The sequence below is a fragment of the Orcinus orca genome, chromosome 6 (assembly GCF_937001465.1).
Source record: "Orcinus orca chromosome 6, mOrcOrc1.1, whole genome shotgun sequence".
NCBI classification, from domain to species: domain Eukaryota; kingdom Metazoa; phylum Chordata; class Mammalia; order Artiodactyla; family Delphinidae; genus Orcinus; species Orcinus orca.
This window is the reverse complement of record NC_064564.1, coordinates 8,827,731-8,841,117: the sequence shown is the minus strand read 5'-3', so window position 1 is coordinate 8,841,117 and position 13,387 is coordinate 8,827,731. Positions and strand designations below refer to the sequence as shown.

The 13,387-nt window shown below is 37.1% G+C and overlaps 1 long non-coding RNA gene across 1 annotated transcript in view; it reads left to right on the top strand.

Annotated features, from left to right (window-relative positions):
• The window catches only part of LOC125964781 (uncharacterized), a 179,250-nt gene that overhangs the window by 86,778 nt on the left and 79,085 nt on the right, over positions 1-13,387 (top strand). Inside the window, exon 4 of the long non-coding RNA XR_007478057.1 lies at positions 8,601-8,775. This is a non-coding gene — a long non-coding RNA (uncharacterized LOC125964781). The remainder of the gene's footprint in view (positions 1-8,600; positions 8,776-13,387) is intronic.

The following is a 13,387-nucleotide window of genomic DNA, read 5'->3' as shown; positions in this document are numbered from 1 at the left end:
GCGGGGGACGCGGGTTCGTGCCCCGGTCCAGGAAGATCCCACATGCCGCAGAGCGGCTAGGCCCGTGGGCCATGGCCGCTGAGCCTGCGCGTCCGGAGCCTGTGCTCCGCAACGGCAGAGGCCACAACAGTGAGAGGCCCGCGTACCGCAAAAAAAAAAAAAAAAAAAAAAAAGAAATGAGGTTAGGCTCTTATGAGATGAGAGCATATGGAAAAACGTGCCAGTACTTCCAGCCAGCCCACCATTCCAGTGAAAGCCCAAAGCCATGAAGAGCCCAGCCAGTACCATGTGAAAGAGAGGAAGCAACTCAACTGAACACAGTCCAAAGTGTTAACCATCAGAGCTATAATTAAGTGAATGATTATTTAAGGTTCCTGAATTTGGGGGTGGTTTATTAGGGAGAATTCGATAATCAGTAGGGAAGTTGGTGGCTGGAATTGCGACTATAACAAAAATATAAAGCATATGGTAGATTCTGTGAGACTGGGTGGGAGGTGCATTCTGGGGAGGCACAAGGAAATGGTTGGTGAAGGTGGCAAATAAAGAGCCTATACTGAAAAAGCAATGAGGGAACAGCTACTGGAGACTGGAAGATGATGACTCATGTACTTTAAAAACAATTGTCCACCCACCGAAGTACAGGCAACTGATCTTTGACAAAGGAACAAAAGCAACGCAGTGGAGCCAATGAAGCAAAGAAAGTTTTTTCAATAAATGATGCTGAGATAACTGGACATCCCCATGCAAAAAAAGAAACTAGACACAGATCTTATAGTCTTCACAAAAGTTAACTGAAAATGGATCATAGACATAAATAAAAATGCAAAACTCTAAAACTTACAGAAGATAACATAGGAGAAAACTTTGACATATAACGATGCCCTTTTAGTTTTAACACCAAAGGCACTATCCATGAAAGAAATAATGGATAAGCTAGACTTCATTAAAATTAAAAGCTTCTGCTCCGTAAAAGATAATGTCAAGAGAATGAGAAGACAAGTAACAGACTGGGAGAAGATACTTGCAAAAGACACATCTGATGAAGGACTGATATCCCAAATATACAAAGAACTCTTGTGTCGATAATTCAACTATAAGAAAACAACCGATTAAAATATGGTCCAAAGACATCTCACTAAAGAATATATACAGATACTGAATAAGCATATGAAAAAATCCACATCATATGTCATAAAGATTAGGAAAATGCAAAATAAGTCAACAGTGAGATACCATGGCACACCTATTAGAATAGCCAAAATCTGGAGCACAGGCAACACCAAATGTTGGCAAGGATGTTGAACAATAGGAACTTTCATTCACAATTGTGGGAACTTAAAATGGTACAGCCAGTTTGGTGGTTTATTATAAAACTAAACATGCTTTTATCATATAATCCAGAAATTGTACTTGGTATTTATCCAAAGGAATTCAAAACTTATATCCACATGAAAACAAATGCACAAGGATGTTTATAGCAACTTTATTCAAAATTGCCAAAATTTAGAAGATGTACTTCAGAAAGTGAATGGATAAGTAAACTGTGGTCCATCCAGACAATGGAATATTATTCAGCACTAAAAAGAAATGAGCTCTCAAGCCATGAAAAGACACAGAGGAACCTTAAATACCTATTACTAAGTGAAAGGAGCTGCAAAGGCTACATACTATATGATTCCAACTATATGACCTTCTGGAAAAGGCAAAACTATGGAAACAGTAAAACGGTCGGTAGTTGCCAAGGGTTGAGGGGAAGGATGAATAGGCAGAGCACAGAGGATTTTTTGTGCAGTGAGAATACACTGTGTGATGCTATAATGAGGGATACATGTCATTATAAATTGTCTAAACCCACAGAATGTACAACACCAAGAGTGAGCCATAAGGCAAACTATGGAATCTGGGTGGTTATGACATGTCAGTGAAAGTTCACTGATTGGTAACCAGGGTACCATCTGTTGGGGGAATGTTGATAATGCGGGGGAGGTCTGTGCCCTTAGGGGGTCAGGGAGTATATGGGAAATCTCTGTACCTTTGCTTCAACTTTGCTGTGAACCTAAAGCTGCTCTAAAAAAATAAAATTTTAAAAAACATTGTCAAAAGTTGCCTGTGATAACTAGGATGATATAAATCACACCTAATCAATATATAGAGCTTGCTTTCCAGGGAGAACTTCTCTGAATTGCTTGGAGTCATACAGTAAAGTTCAGGGAGTCCAAAGTTTCCCATCGTCTTCCTAAGACACATATTATTTTTAGTTACCAATTCTGGCAAGGTTGAGCTATGTTGAATCATATTTCTGAGGTTCAGGAATGATTCTTCTCTTATCCACGGAATTTCTCTCAAAGAGTTACGTTACTTTGCAAGTTGAAAAATATTTTGTCCTTGTTATTTTGCAGCTCATGGATTCCAATGGTTTCCCTCATTACTGCTGCCATTTTGGTAATTGGTCAATATGCACATGAAATTCTTCCTCTTATTCTCCCAACTGCTTCCTTTCTAGGTTATGTTGAGTTGTTTAAGTAATTTCAGAGATGCAGAAAATCCTTCAGAGATATTTTCTGATAAAATTTCAACCTTGGAATATTGCTTCTGAAATTCCATTATTCATCTTAGTGTTTTTCCTAAACATTGAAAATCTGAACTTCACTCTCCCTGTTTGCTCATGATAAGTTCTAAGGCACACATGTGTGTGTAATTGTCAAAGCTCAGTGAATACAGTTAATATTTGTTTATTTTATTGTATGTAAATGTTATATCAAAACTATCATTAAACTGTTGTAATGGCACGCATGCTGAAGTATTCAGAGGAAATCTACTGATGTCTGAGATTTGAAATGTAACAGAAAATACGATAGAGGAGTGGATGTATAGAGGTATGGATAAAGGATAGGTATGTGAGAAGCAAACGTTAAAATGTGATCGTAGAATCTGGTTGGTGGGAATAGGAAGTCTTCACTGTAACAATTTTCCCAATTTTTCTCTGTTTGAAAAGTTTCATAGTAAAATGTTAGGGGAAAAAGTTCCAAGACAGATGTATTATCCTCCAGAATGTATGGAAATTATTATTCTCTTACAGAAATTCTCTAAGTCTCTTTTCTTACTGAAAACTCTGAGTAGTGTTTTGAGACTTCATAAACTACTTAAATTGTTTCCTGAAAATGCTTCCTTGCTTTCACTGTTCGTGTTTGTTTTGTTTGGGTTGCTGTTTGAGCTGTGATTGGCTCAATAAAAGATTCTGATTCATTGTCATGTTCTCTAAAAATTCAATCAGAACCTTGTCATCATCAGAAGCATTACAAGTACATGCATCATTTTTGTTCTCCTGTGGCAGTTGCAACTTAGGTGATTATTTTATCTCCAGGGACTGGCAACCTCAGTAAACAGAAAGCAACGTGACAAATCATCTATTCAGAGTCAGAGGACCCTAAACAGAGGCGCACCTTGGTGGTTGCTAGCACAAAGCCCTGGAACCCACTGCCTAGATGGAGAACAGCCCTCAGAATCTTCCTTCCTGAGCAAGCAGCAGAAAAAAAGCCCTTATTTCAGCCTGCTTGCTTACCCAGGAAGAATACCTAGGATTTATGATAAGGTTCACAGTTCACATGGTTAATTACGACTGGACACAACTAGAATGCAGTTCTTCAGTTTCCAATACAATGACCATTATATGGATCCCATTGGGTATTTAGAGGTCCATATTTAGTTAGCCAGTATTCCTGTTCACTTGCTTGATTTCACATTCATTAAAAATAATAAAATTTCAATACAAAGGGAAGAAAGTTTATTTTGCTATAAAAGTTAGAAGTATAATTTAAAAAGAAGAAACTAACAAATGAAAAGGTCAGCCAACAAAGAAAATGCTAATGTATCTGTACTAACAACAAACACTTTTAAAACTACAAGGCAAATACACAGCCGGCCACCCACCCTCCGCTCCACAAAGTGACAGACATAGAGAATGGACTTGAGGACACGGGGAGGGGGAAGGGTAAGCTGGGACAAAGTGAGAGAGTGGCATGGACATATATACACTACCAAATGTAAAAGAGCTAGCTAGTGGGAAGCGGCCGCATAGCACAGGGAGATCAGCTCCATGCTTTGTGACCGCCTGGAGGGGTGGGATAGGGAGGGGGGGAGGGAGGGAGATGCGAGAGGGAGGAGATACGGGATATGTATAGCTGATCCACTTTGTTATACAGCAGAAACTAACACAACATTGTAAAGCAATTATAATCCAATAAAGATGTTAAAAAAAAAAAAGACAAACACATAGAAGACAAAATCAGGCAATTTTTTTAGCCACTTGGAAAATGGAAATTTTCCATTTTTTAATCGATATCAATGCATTCCTTCACAAAATTTGTAATAATTGCTATAACTGCTGTCACTTGAATTCTCGTTAATCTTAGTACCATTGCATAGTTTGGGACCAATCTTGGTTCTAGTCAAGGATTGTTTAACAAAACCTAGTTTGGTAGTTTATGGTTAAGGAGGGAACCTGAGAGCATCTGAATTGAAACTGCAAGGGCTGTTATCAGTACCCTAATCTCTTTGCAAGTTAGAAGTCAACTCATGCTGTCTCTCTATTGCTTTTTCATAGATCCTGTGGATTTCAGTATCCCTGCAGATGCAAATGGTGGCACATAATTTTCAAAGGTGGCGAACCACTGACAAATCTAAAGATAGTCACAAACACTTGTTGAGCACTAGTGCAAGGAACTCTTAAAAAGTGCTTTGTGTGCCTTAACTCAAGTGTAGTGTCATCATTTCCCTCTTGCAGATAAGAGATTTGGGGCTCACTACATTAGAAATTTTCCAAAAGTTTAAAATGCTACTGAGAATTAGAGCTGGGATTTAAACTCAACCAGGTTGGTTCCAAACTTATGTTTGTAATCATTTTACTGAAGGGTAAATTAGAGGTTCAGGAGTCTGGTCTGAGTGATTAATAAGTTAACTACCTCTCTATTCCTTGTGTTTAAATCTCCAGACCTAAGTTCCAGCGACAAGGTCACTATCTCAATACCATTCAGAGTGTGCCAGTTCCTTTCAAACTGCACAATCCAGTAATAGGAGCACTATAACACTTGCCCAAACAATTTATTGATGGTAATAATAATAATATTTACTGTTCATTGTGGGCCTCATATACATATTACATTTGCATTCCTGATCTCTTTTTTTTTAAATTGGAGTATAGCTGCTTTACACTGCTGTGTCAGTTTCTGCTGTACAGTAAAGTGAATCAGCCATACGTATACATATATCCACTCTTTTTGGATTTCCTTCTCATTTAGGTTACCACAGAGCACCGAGTAGCATTCCCTGTAATATACAACAGGTTCTCATTAGTTATCTATTTTATACATAGTAGTGTATATATGTCAATCCCAATCTCCCAGTTCATCCCAGCGCCCCCTTTCCCCCTTGGTATCCATACGTTTGTTCTCTATGTCTGTGTCTGTATTTCTGCTTTGCAAATAAGATCATCTGTACCATTTTTCTAGATTCCACATATATGCGTTAATATACAATATTTATTTTTCTCTTTCTGACTTCCTTCACTCTGTATCACAGTCTCTAGGTCCATCCATGTCTCTGCAAATGACACAACTTCATTCCTTTTTATGGCTGAGTAATATTCCATTGTATATATGTACCACATCTTCTTTATTGCGTTCATGATCTCTTGATTCTTACAGCAATGTTAAGAGCTACTTACTATTATTAACATATTTACAGATGAGGTAACTGAAGCTTATGAAAGTTTACTTACATGATCAAGATATACAGAAATTAAGTGTTTACAAATGTACCTGTAACATCCACAGAGATGTCTGGCAATTGCAAATGCCCAGTGAACAGGCAAAGGAAGTGAGGTCACATAGATTATAACTGGTTTAGTCAGTACACTGTGAATAAAAAGTCCCCTCTCTACATTATGTCATAATTGCACTTTGGGGACCCTTTTTATTACCTTCTGCTTGAACCTCGATTGTTTGGCCTGCCCTCTGTGGTCTGCTTATTCCCTAGATCCCAGATGCCTCTCTTCTGACCCGTTATAGTCCCAGGGAGGGTTCATTCTCATTATGTGTTGATGAAATCGAAAATGAGGACTTGTTCTTTTCAAATAAGAGATTAAATATACATGTCAAGATATGAAAATAGAGAAGCGTGAATCAGGTTTGTCTTGGGTTTCCCAACCTTATTTCCCACTCAAATAATAGTTTTTTCACCACGCTTTAATAATGTAGAGGAAGTAAAACAACACCAACAACAATGAAACCTTTCCTGTATATCCTCTTAGGTTCAGTAACTGGAGCCTGCAAATCAAACTGACAAAAGACAGATTAATAGGAGAAAGGTTCATTTTGCATGCATACGGGGAGCCTCGCAGAAAAGAAGTGGAAACCACAAAAAAGTGGTTAGATCTAGAGGCTTATATATCATTTTAACAAAGGGCAATAAACTGTGAAGTAACTCAACAAAGGAAGGGAAGGTTGTGTTTCTAGGGCAGTAAATTGGGATAGATAAAATATATGGGGGAAACTAGTGCAAGATAAGGGTTATTTAGTAAGGTGTGTTATGCAGACTCAAGTTGATTCCTTTTTCAGTGATGAGAGTTGTCGTCAGTTGAGTCACCCTCCTCTTCCTGGTTCTGGGAAAAGTGACACCTTTGCAAAGGGGAATTTATGTCCTGCTTTTAGACGGAAAGGGTGAGGGCAGAAAGCTAATTTCTTTCAGCTTGAAACAATCCTTATGCCAAAGTGGAATATTTGGGGGCAGCAAATTCTGATTCCCTTCAATATCTAATTAATATTATGAAGCTTTTGACCTAAAACATGGCTACCGAGATTTCAGGCATATAAAATTAATATGCTAAGGAAATTATTTAAATTGCTAAAGCAATATTTTAAAAACATCTAATACCAACATATATTTATTTCTTTATTATATTGTCATGGTGAGTCACTCAGAAAATTACTATAAGAGGGCAGACTATGCTTTGAAAAAAAGTAACAGTGTGGGATTTAAGTAAAACTTCCCTAGCCAATAATTTCCTATACTGTCTTTTAAACAACTCAAATATTTTTAAGATAAAGATATTTAATTTAAATTAATGTCCAATTTAAATGTTAAAATTCGTGCGTTTGACAGACTCTAGCATACCTTGTAATTTTAGACAGAATTCTTAGAGGGCATTTTCTTTTTATAATTGATACTTTCCTCATTTAGTATATTATGTAGTCACATAATGAGTTTGAAAACTCATGAACAAATTACAGATGAAAGCAATGCATCTCTTGGGATTACAGTTTTAATACCAAGCCTAGTTATATATCTACCAGGTAATAAAAATTATTTAAAAGGGAGTATTATTTACATTATATAAAGAGTACCTAGTCCCCAAAAAGAAAATTTTACTTTATAATATTATAAAACAATAATATTAGATATGTTTAAGGATTCCTGCAGAAAGATTGCAAACCTTCAAACTTAAAAATACAGATATTGACTACTTTTTGCCCACTATTTCTCTTTTACAGCCTTACCATGTTTGTTACAGTGATATTTCTCAACAGCTATCTGCTAGAAAGATTTTCTCTTGGGTTATAGAGAAAATAACCTGTTTTCCTGTTGTATTCTAATTAGAGACCTTTAACTTTAAGATGAATATTTGCAACTAAGAACAAATCAGAATAAAACTATTCAGTGCCCCTGGGAATCCCACAGCATCTGTTCTATAGTACTTATTCCACTTCTTTGGTTTTCCCACATCCCCCCAAAAAGTATGTTGAGATATCAACATTCATAGTCATCATTTATAATAACCATATGAGAATATTCTGAGTACTTTCTCAGATTTATATGTTTTCTTCACATTATGATTATGCTTTAATTTTCAGTTAAAATGATAAAATTCTTATCTTTTGAAATAGTTTTTGTTTTATTTTATTATATACTTCATACAAGATATATGCATATATCTTATAAATGTACACACATACATGTGTTATATATGTAGTATATCTATCCGTTTGAATGTTGGCATCACCAGTTAGGCAACTTCACATTTATTCTTTTCAGTCTCAGATACAATATATCCTTTGCATGCTTAAAACTTTTAATTATAGATGGCATCCATAAAGGGCATTTTTGTTATTTTTGCCTGAATTTTATAGTACACAGTAACAATAATTATCAGGCATAAGTGTGCTTATATCACCTAGTCATTCTCCTTTTTTGGAATCTAGAGTGACTCCTAATCACCTCTGAAAACCTTAATTCATGACTTCACTATTCCTTCTTAGTCACCTTCCTTTTACCTTAGTTGCCCTAAGAGTTCAACGTACTTCAGCATTGCGTTTCAAGCTAAGAAACTCTGTGTCCTTTACTACAATCCGAACATGACCAGTATTATTTTTCCTAAGTGGACAACTTTGTTTTAAATAATCTCCCTGTCCCTCTTTGAAAAGTCCATGTGTCATCTCCTGTGTATTCCAATTTTTGTTTCCTAAATTGCATCACACTTAAATCTACATGCTAATCCAGTGGTTTACGTGTGTGTTCACGTGTCTGCATTTTGTGTTTTCTTTTAGGCTTACTTCTAGATGGCAAGGTCCTGAGTAGAGAGATGCATCATCTCAGTCTGCAGAAATTCCTGGAAGAATGAACACTCAGAAGGAGGTTTATACTGATCATACTACTTGATGAGTTTTCTTACTCAACTAAAGGCTCCCATGAAAGCACATGAAGATACCTTCACGTCTTCAGGTAACTATTATACAGTATAGTCTAAAAATAAAATAAAGAGCTTAAATTTAAAGTAAATTTAAAGTAAAGTAAATTTACTTTAAATTTAAAGTAAAAAGTAAAGTAAATTTAAAGTAAACACACTTTGTGTGACATGCTGGAATTTATAAAGAGATCTTGCTGCAAATCCTAATGTAAGGAATTTATGATTTAGTTGTAAAGCCACAGCTAACACGTGTGTAAGACGGCTCCCAGTACTGGACTGTATTCTATCTGCCCAAAGTGAAATAAGTATTATGAGAATGACTGAAGAAAAGAAAGGGGAGCTGGGTCTTCTGCTAGGTCATGGCATTTTCCATTTAAATCCCTCTTCAAATATTGTCTCATAAAAATATATGTAAATTAAAACTTCTATCTTCTCCAGGAAATATGAACTAGTCATATTGCTTTCAAATCCTTTTTCCTGATAAAGTAAATATCTTCTACTGTTAAGATTAGCTTGACAGTTTCTGAGAGATAAAACTATTCCTATGAATTATATGGCAGCCTTGAAACATGCTAAATTAACCTGTGCTAATTCATATTTAGAAATGGAAGAATCTGAGGATTTCAGAACTTTCTCGAGGGTATAGCTAAGTAGATTTAAAAGAAATAAAAACTGGCATGAATTAGGAATATACCAAAAAGCAGTTCAGTGTAGTGATGAAATATAGTAATTCAGGATTACCTTAATGCCTCAGTGACAATAGTGAATGCCTAACTGCTGTGAAATTATTAACCTTTTGTACAATAAGTTTTGATGTTTGAATCATAGCTAAGATTAATATGTAGTCTGGTCCAAAGCACACAATTTTTTATATGTCTGCAACCTCAATACGCCTGGTGTAAGAAGAACATCTATAAAGGAATAATCAAAGATATGCTGGCAATCTAAACACTAAATTATGTCAGATTTTTTTCCTTTTCTAAAGTAAATGTTTAAATAATATACTCTTAATGCCTTTCACTGCAAGTAAACTTGCCTAGAATTTGTAGATTTAGAGATATCAAATTAATGAAAACTTGAATTTATCCTCGAATCCAATTCCTTTCCTTCATTTTGTAAGTATAAATAACCGCAGGTAGATGTTGAGGTGTGAAAGTGGGGTACCCTTGGACTTGCACACCCCACCCTTCTTATTTCCCTTCTCTGTTCCAAACCCTCCGAACTGAGGGATTCAGATATTTGAAAGACCGAGTCTCCCCGTATCAGTGTTCTGTCTCCTGTAACTGTCCTGTGGTTGTATTTGTGGCTGCCAGGGGCATTTCCAGATTGCCCTACCTTTTTCTTCTTATTTTCCCGCCACTCTCTCATCCTTCTCTTATTCAAGGTCAGTAAAAGCCAGGTAGATCAGCAGTGCAAGAAGACAGCTTTTTAATGTACATTTAAATGTCTAACCTGAGTGGTTGGCATAGACGGGATTGTTCCAGACCTGTCCTGGAAAGCTTTTCTCTCTCCACTCTTGTGTCCGTAATATCGTCCTGTAACCTCCCTCTCAGTTGCCCTTCAGGAATTACTGAGACATCACCCCCTGTCTTAGTATCTGCAGGGACATCTGAAAATTTCACATGCAGACCACCTCCAATTATGAAACTCAAATTCCTTTTGTTAGAGGCTCTCCTTGGGAGGCCCTAATCCTGTCACCTTGCTCTTTGGGGCTCTCTTCTTTGTTTTTTCTCTGTAACAGCACTTTTACAAGGGTCAGGAAGGCGATGATCTATAAAATGTCTTTCATCTTTCCCTGCTCTGTTGTGCTAATTTGGCACTTTCTCCTCTTTTATAATAGAGTACTGAGGTCCTGTTTTTCAATTAGAATTTTCTGATTAATTCTTCGTGATTTAGAGCATCTTTATCTCTTCAAGGAATCAGATTCAGTTAACCTAGAGTAACCTCAATTTTGTACATGACATAAGAAATCTTTCTTTACTTCTACCTTTTTCATACAGTCATGCTTAGACGATTTTTTCTGGTAACCTTAGGGGAACTTAAAAGGAAGATTTAGGTAAAATATTGTAAGAGCAGAAAGCTAATTGGAATCTCAGTTAAAAAATTTATTGCCATATCCTACAACAATAAAGAGGTCAAACAAATCTCCACTATTTTGCCAGCAATACATTTGCGTTAGAAAAATCAATGGAAGGTAATATAAGAAATCAATTTAGAAAGGTTAAATTGATTTGTTAACCCTTGTATTACCATTAGGGCCAGTGCTACTGATGGAAATAAAACTGGTTTTGACATAATACGTCTTATTCCTGCTTTGTACTGAATGGTCTCTGAGAGTCCTCTATAATAATTACGGGTATGCATGCAGTAAGCTATGAAAACAGTTTTTCTGAACCTTTTATGGAACTAGAGGCATGGGGTTAGAGATTGCCCATTGAAGGTATGTGTATGTGTGTGTATGTATTTCTTATTTTCAACATTTTGTAGACATACCTGATGTATTTTCAGCCAGAGACCAGTGAAACACCTGCCACACATTTCTCTTTCCTCTGTTCATCCATTTTTGGGCACCAGTATTTGGAAGAACACAGGCTCCACTTGAAATAATCCAGGTTGGTTGGTTTGCCGGGACAATTCCACAGTAAAAGGGGAAAATCGTTTGTAGGCACGCTGCTTAAGAACTCACTTGACAGTCCTTTTTCCACTGTGCTCAATATCTCCTTGCAAAATATTTCTCATTATTAGTTTTCAACATTTCCTCTAGTACTTTATTAAAAAATATGCCTGCTAACACCCCAGTGATCACCATAATTTGAGCAATTCTGTCATGAGTAGGATTTCCCTCTAAGAAGTTTGTTAATCTTGACCATATCCCCTCACAGGTCTTTTGATGTTCTTTTACCAGCAGAAATCCTTTTTTTTTTCCTATTATCTGTAATGATTTAGAAATTTATACATGTGATAACGGAGGCATTTAATTGAGTGTGTATTTTTCCTGGAGCCAAATTTAAATGTTTTTCTGGGACATCTGTTTCCGTAGGCATTCTATTACTTGAGGGTTTACATCAGACTCCCCCAGAATATTTTCTTATCCTGGGCACATTCATCTGCCACAGGGGCTAGCAAGCTACTTCTAAAAAGGGCTTCTGTGTTTGCTTTCTCGCTGCTGCAGTAACAAATTACTGCTAACTTAGTGGTTTAAAAGAACACACATTTCTTTTTCTGCTACAGTCCTGGTAGACAAAAGTCTAAATTGAGTCTAGCAGAGCTGACCTCAGGGAGTCATCAGGGCTGGTCCTCTGGAGACCCTGAGGGGAGAGTTCATCCACTTGCCTTTTTCAGCTGCTAGAGGCCACATGGACACTATGGTCTCCTGCTTTCATCTTCATATATCCTGTAGTCTCTCATCTCCTGCTTCCCTCTCATCAGGACCCTTGTGATTACTTGGGACCCACCTGGATACCCCCAGATACTCTCTCCATTTTAACATCCTTAATCACATCTGCAATGTCCCTTTTGCCATATAAGGAAACATTCTCAGGTTCTGGGGATTAGGATATGGACATTTGGGGGAATGGGGGGGTGGGGTATTAATCAGCCTAACACAGCCAGATCGTAAATGCTTAAGGCTTTGCAGGCCACAGTCTTTATCACATATTCTTCTTTGTTTTATTTGTTTACTTGTTTGTAACCCTTTAAAAATCTTAAAACCATACTTAACTCATGGGCCATATAAAAATACATTACAGGCCAAATCTGGCCTAAGGGCATTAGTTTACTGGCCACTGGTCTACACAAGTCTGGTTTTTATTTAATTCTGTTTATGGATGTACAAATCCTTTGTTACACCACATAACCGTACTGGAGATATTAACATCTTATCTGCCACACCATACAGCGTGTATTTAAGGAGTCTTTTTCTTTCCAACATACCACACAGTCTCAGTGATGACAATGGTGACTAGAATTGATATTATTTTGTCAATTCTGGATTCCATCTGCTTTGCAAATATAACTACATTGTAAAACAAGTTTTTACAATTGACAGCTTTCAGTCGTCATTATGTTATAACACCATCTGCATCCCCTAATATTTCTAAGAGGTGTTTTTCCTTTATTTGTCCATTCCCAGCCAATTGTACCATTGGTGAGGTAAATTTTACTTTCATCCGGAAGACAATGCAAACCACACTGTCCAGTGACAACCTGCCCTAAGTTGGGTTTACCTTAGATTTCCCATTGTTGGTCTTCCTTAGCCTGACTCTCCAGGACTCCAGTCACTTCAGATACACTCCATCCTGCTCTCAGCATTGTTGACAGAGGGGAGGTTCCCATAGAGTCATCATCCTGTTAATTCATCCAATTAGATATTCATTGTCCCTCCAGACCAACTTTCTAAACGTGGCCTGCTTCCTGGAAGAGAACTTCCTCTGTGTCATTATGAGAATTTGCAAGTCCATTACATCATGATGAAAAACATAAAATAACTGATCATACCCTAAGAGCAGTTCCTAACACCCCTGGGTCACGGTGGGTCCAGTGCTAATCAAGCCATCCCTATGCCACTGCTTTACACACTAACGAATCTCGTACTGTTTGAAAAAGTGCCCTGCACCAAACAAACATTGTGTGTCCCATGAGACTGTC